Source organism: Pteropus alecto, unplaced genomic scaffold, assembly GCF_000325575.1.
Source record: "Pteropus alecto unplaced genomic scaffold, ASM32557v1 scaffold45, whole genome shotgun sequence".
NCBI classification, from domain to species: Eukaryota; Metazoa; Chordata; class Mammalia; order Chiroptera; family Pteropodidae; genus Pteropus; species Pteropus alecto.
This window is the reverse complement of record NW_006442491.1, coordinates 17947996-17953914: the sequence shown is the minus strand read 5'-3', so window position 1 is coordinate 17953914 and position 5919 is coordinate 17947996.

Here is a 5919-nt window from a genome sequence, read left to right as displayed (position 1 = left end):
GCCACTGTCTCTCTAAGGCAGATCCCTGCACGTGAGGCCAATGGTGGGTATGTGCTCTTCTTGTATGGGGGTGCTGTCAAATCCCACCTCCCCAGCAGGCTGTTCTAGATTTGCACACTCAGTGCTCCCAGCTCTTGTTTGAGGGTGCCTGTTACCCCCAATCCTCCATCTTGGCAGTCCCCAGCCTGCTTGCCTATCTAGTTTTCTTGTCCCATTCATGGTGACTAGGGAGCTAAGTCTCCTAGCTGTGCTGTTGGTGTTTGTCTCTCAGCCAATCAACACTGATTGAGATCTGTCTCAGGGGACAATGCCACAGGCTCCTGCAGGAATCAGGGATCAATGGGGGAAGAGGTTCGGGTCCACTGAGGCAATGCAGAGAGAACTTTGGAGTTGGGGATCTGGACTCCAGTGGCTCAGGTTCGAATCTTGACTATGTCCTTTGCTGTATGACTTTGGGCAAGTTATTCAGCATCTCTGAGCCTCTGCTGGGTCATCGGAAAAGCCGAGCTAAGTAGGAGCATTTAGCTCAGAAGGCTGTTAGGATGTTTGGATGAGTTAGTATGTGTTCAGTGCTTAAACAGTGCTGGGCACATGAACTGTTGGCATTATTACTTGGGCACCTACAGTATGATAATGAGAAAGAGTAGGCTGTCAGGAGAGAGACAGGAATAGCTATTGTTTGTTGAATACTGACGGTGCTGAGTCTTTTGCATGAATTAGTTTATTTAATCCTTATAACTGAAGTTCTGGGAGGTAAAGGGACATTCCAGTTTGGATCTCAGGTCTGTTCCCCTGACACATTCTCCCGACATGTTCAGGTCCCAGTGGGGAGGGTGGCTGGTGCGAGGGTGGCTTGGCCTGGCTGGGAAATGGGATTTCAGGGCTGGAGCCTGGTCTAGAGCATGAGCCTTGATGAAAAACAGACGTACACAGAGTCGGGACTCCCACCCACACACCCCTCCTCCACAGCCTGGGCGGGGGCGGGGACCGCGGCGATAGCTTCCAGATGGGCTTGCTCTGAGCGGTACCTTAAGTGACTCAGCCTGGGTCCCAGCAGGGCAGGACGGCAGGCCCCTTCCCTGGCTCTCAATCCCTCAGCGCCTCTGGCCCTAGCAGATAGATACCTGAGAAAGTACCTGGGTTTGGGCTAGGTGACCTCGAGCACGTCGGCCTTGCTCAGTTTCCCCATCTGAGAAACAGGCACGCTCCATCAAGTTGGCCTGGCAGGACTGTTGTGTCCCGGGAAGCCTGGGGAGAAACCCGAGAGGGTCTCTCAAACTGCGGAGGGCTGCGTGCGCAGGACGGAATCTCCCAGGAGCCCTTGTGGAAATAGAACTTTTTTGTTTGTTTGCTTTAATTTTCTCTGTATTTATTTTCTGAATGCATAATATATATCCATAGCACAAAATGTCAAAGGTACAAAAGAAGGGATAGTGAAAGTCTCTCTCTCACTCCTGTCTTCCAGACACCCAGAGTCCCCTTCTCTGAGGCAAACCCTGTCACCACATGCGAGGAAATCCATATAGGAGTTTTTTACCCAGTAATGGCAAACTTCACCCACTATTCTGCACTGTCCTTTTATTATTTAACGACACACTTTAGAGATCTTTCCATAAAGAGCACCTGATTCTTTTTGACACCCGAACAATATGACATTCAAAACATCACACAGCTGTTCAGCGTGGACATTGACCAGCCAGTGCATAACCCCTTCAGTTGTCCGGTGCCGGTGGCTGGTGCAAGCTCTGCGTCTGCGCAGTGTTTTCACTGCATGGATGTGCCCGCATGTACTTAATCAGTCTTCCAGTGCTGGCACTTAGGCGGATTCTAATTTTCAGTCAAGGTTGCAATGAATATCCATTTTGTACATATGTGGGAGGATATAAATAGGATAATTTTCTAGAGGTGAAATTGCATTCTACGTCAATATGCAAAAAAAAAAAAAAAATACTTGAACCATACCTCACACAATATACAAAAATTACCCTGAAATGGACCATAGATCTAAATGTCAAACCTAAACCTATAAGACATCCAGATAAAACATAGGAGAAAATCTTTCTGACCTTTGGTTGGGCGAAGATTTTTTAGACAAGACACCAAAGTATGAACCAGAGAGGAAAAGAAATGATAAATTTGACTGAATCAGAATGAAAAACTCTCCTAATGACATTGTTAAGAAAATGAAAAGACAAGGCACAGACTGGGAGAAAATACTTGCAAAAGTCATATCTGATCCAAGGCTGGCATCCAGCGTGTATTTAAAGAAATTTCATAATTCAATAATAAGAAAAATAATCCAATGAAAATGGACAAAAGATTTAAAATGATACTTCACTAAAATATAGATATCGATGGCAAATAAACACATGAAAAGCTACTCAATATCTGAAAATGCTAATTTGAGCCACAGTGAGATATCACTACACACCTATCAGAATGCCTAACTAAAAATAACTGATAATACCAAGTGATGGTGAGGGGCCATAGCAACTGAAACTGGGGAAAACAATCTGGTCGTTTTTTAAAATAAAATTATACATATCTTACCATATGGCCTAGCAATCCTCCTGCTATTTATTTACCCAAATAAATAAATAAATATGAAAATTGTGAAAAACTGTACACAAATGTTCATAGCAGCTTTTCTCATAATTATCAAAAACTGGAAACAATAGTCATCCAGCAAGTAAATGGATAAATGTTGGAATACTGTTTGACGATAAAAAAGAATGAACTGCAGATACACACAAAAATACAGAAGCATCTTGAAGGCACAATGTAGAGTGAAAGAAGCCAGACTCAAAAGGCTGCATCCTGTGTATTCCACCTACATGACCTTCTGGATGAGGCAAAGCCACATGGCAGAAAGCAACCTGTTAGTATTTGCCAGGGGGAGGAGGGAGATGAGATCAACTGCCAAGGGGCATGAAAACATTTGAGGGCGCTGGAACTGTTCTAGATCATGATTGTGGTGGTGTTTACCCGACTGTATATGTTTGTCGAAATGCAATGACCTACTTTACATCTTAAAGAGATAAATTTTATTTACTGTAGTAAATCATATTTCAATTAACCTGATATTTCAGAAAACGATACATATGTTGGTAAATCTGATAGCTCTTTCCAAATGCCCACAGAGACAGAGTGTATTTAAAGAAACAGAGGTTGTTCTGGTTTATTAGTTCACTGTTATAGTGTGAGAGTGAGGGCAGGACTTTGAAGGGTGAGTGGGGAGTGGAAAGTGGGTGTTAGATGACCAAGCTGGAGGCCATTTGCAGTGGTCTTGGGGCAGTGGCTGGACGCTGATTGATGCAGATTGGATAGCATGGGCAGTGGCTCCTGCTGGCCAGGAAACACCATTTATCACTCTTACCCAGAGCCACTTTGGGGCCAATCATTCAACCATTCAACAGTGACTGGGTCCCACCCTTGCGCCAGACTGGGACTGGGCACTGGGACTCAGAGACCAGTCAGGCCCAGGCCTTACCCTCATGGGGATCCCAGTCTAAGGGTGAGACAGACACACAGAGTCCGGGACGACACAGGCATGTCGGTGCAGAGGTAGTGAGAGAGGCACCTGGCCTACCTGGGGGTTTGCCAGGGAAGGCTCCCAGGATCAGGCAGAGTCAGAGCTGAGAACTATAAGATGATCAGAGTAACCAGATCTCCTACAGACATTTGGGATGTTTTCAGTTTTTTGTAATCGTACGCAGGCTGCAGGGAACAGCCAGGTACCACGTATACTTGTCATCTTGTAAATGGGAGAAGCTAAATAGGGGATAAATCCCTAGAAGTGGATTGCTGGTCAGGAAACATGTGCACTGTAACTTTGATAGATGTTGCCAGCTAGCCTTCCATAAAGGCTGGGCCACGTCCTTCCCCCTAGGAAGGTAGGAGAGAGCGCCAGCTCACCTACAGCCCGGCCAAACTCTTGCGGTTTGAAATTTGGGCTCCTTGCCAATCAGGGAGGTGAAAAATGGTAATTCTGGATGACATTATTGTCATTTAGTCTGAGTGAGGCTGGCCATCTTTCCTGATGTGTAGAAACCATGTGGAGTTTCTTTTCCAAATGCTGTGTGGAAGACAGCAGTGGAGCTCTGGGTACGTTTCCTCCACCTGACGCTCATCTCCCGGCGCTGAGTGGGAGGAGCCCCGAAGGCACCTGTGCACAGAGTGGCCGCCTGGGGGAGGGCAGAGTTTTGAATTCCCACTTCCTTATTGTACTTACTTTCTGAGCCTCAGAATTTTCTGTGAAAAGTAGGAATAATAATAAAATGCACTTCAGAGGGCTCTGGGAGGATAGGTTTAAGATTTTAATGGGAAGTGCCTGGTACTGTTCCTGTCTTAGACTTAGTGCTTAAGAAATGTTTGTTGAATAAATAAATGAAATATATGTAATAATAAAAACTATTATTGAGCGCTTATTGTGTATCTAAACCATTTCTCATGTACTTATTTAAACTTCACAGTGACCCCATGAGGGATAGTCACATTATCCCCTTTACAGATGAGGAAACTGAGGCACCGAGAGTACTGCATCCTGACTGGGAGATGGGCTTTGTGGCCTTGCTGTCTGGATCTTACCTGCCCCACTTTCCTGCCCCTCTGCTCTGGAAGAGCTGGGCTTTGTGGCCTTGCTGTCTGGATCTTACCTGCCCCACTTTCCTGCCCCTCTGCTCTGGCAGAGCGGCGCCACTTCTAACCCCTCGAGACCCCTGTTCCAATGATCTATAGCTGCAAAACAAACCTCCCCAACAGGAGAGACACAAGGCAAAAACCACTTTATTATGCGGGTGGGTTTTAGGAGCATGAGTTCAGATGGGGCAGAGTGGAGCAAACTTATCTTTACTGGGTCCTTAGCTGGGAAAACTCTACAGCTTGGGCTGGAGAAGCTGGAACTGGTGGACCGGCATAGCTTCTTTAGTTGCAGGTCTTGCTGGCCTATCTATTCTACCTTGTTTGAGGCAGGTTGCATGCAAGACTATAGATGAGGCTGGGAGTCATGAAGGGTGGAGTAGAGGTAGGGGAGCCAGCAGTCCCCAGAGGTGAGTCCCTGTGTTCCAGAATCTGGCAGCCGGGAGGCTTGGAAATTCTGGAGTTGGCACCCCCATGAGCCGCTTCTCCAGGACTTTGCAATGCTGTGATCTATAGCTGAGACCCCTCCCCACCCATCTCGCTAAAGCCTCCTCATTTTTCAGTTGTCAGTCTGGGTTTCTGGCCATAGGCTGTCAATGGATGTGCTGTTCCTCCTCCAAGATCCTGTCCTCTGTGGAAGGCTTATCACATCAGGGTAACCAACTCATCTATAGACTGCAAGCTCCAGGGACAAAGCCTGGGTCTCTGTCACCAGCACTCAGCACAATACTGGGCACACAGCAGGCACTTTGTATATTTATTGAATGATTGGGGAATTGAGATTGATGAATTTTGAATGACTTTAACTCGAGCCTTGGTTCTCTCTTCTATAAGTTAGCTTGCAGGGTTTCTGTGAGGGTGATGGGAGAAAAGGAATTGAAAATGTTTGCACATGAAAGGAAGTCAGCAAAATAGGAGTTATTTTGAGTAGAGAAAAGCAAAGGAAATGAAATACTGCCTCTAAAGCATTTAGCACTGTCTGGCACATAGTAGGTGCTCAATTCATATACAACATTGTTATTAATCCTCATTATCATGATTACTATTGTTTTTGTTATTATAAGAATGCATATTTTCTGAGTCAGAAAGACTACATAGGGTGGTTTGAAATTTTCCTGTGTTAATGGAGAAATAATGCTTCAGGAACCCCTGGGCCTGTCCCCTGCCCATGATGTCTTGGCAGGAGGTCAGGACCTGGTACAGTCATGATTACTGGCTGTGGAATATTGGTCTCAGGTCCTCTGATGCCATTCAGCCAAGCCACCAGCGGAGCTCATGTCT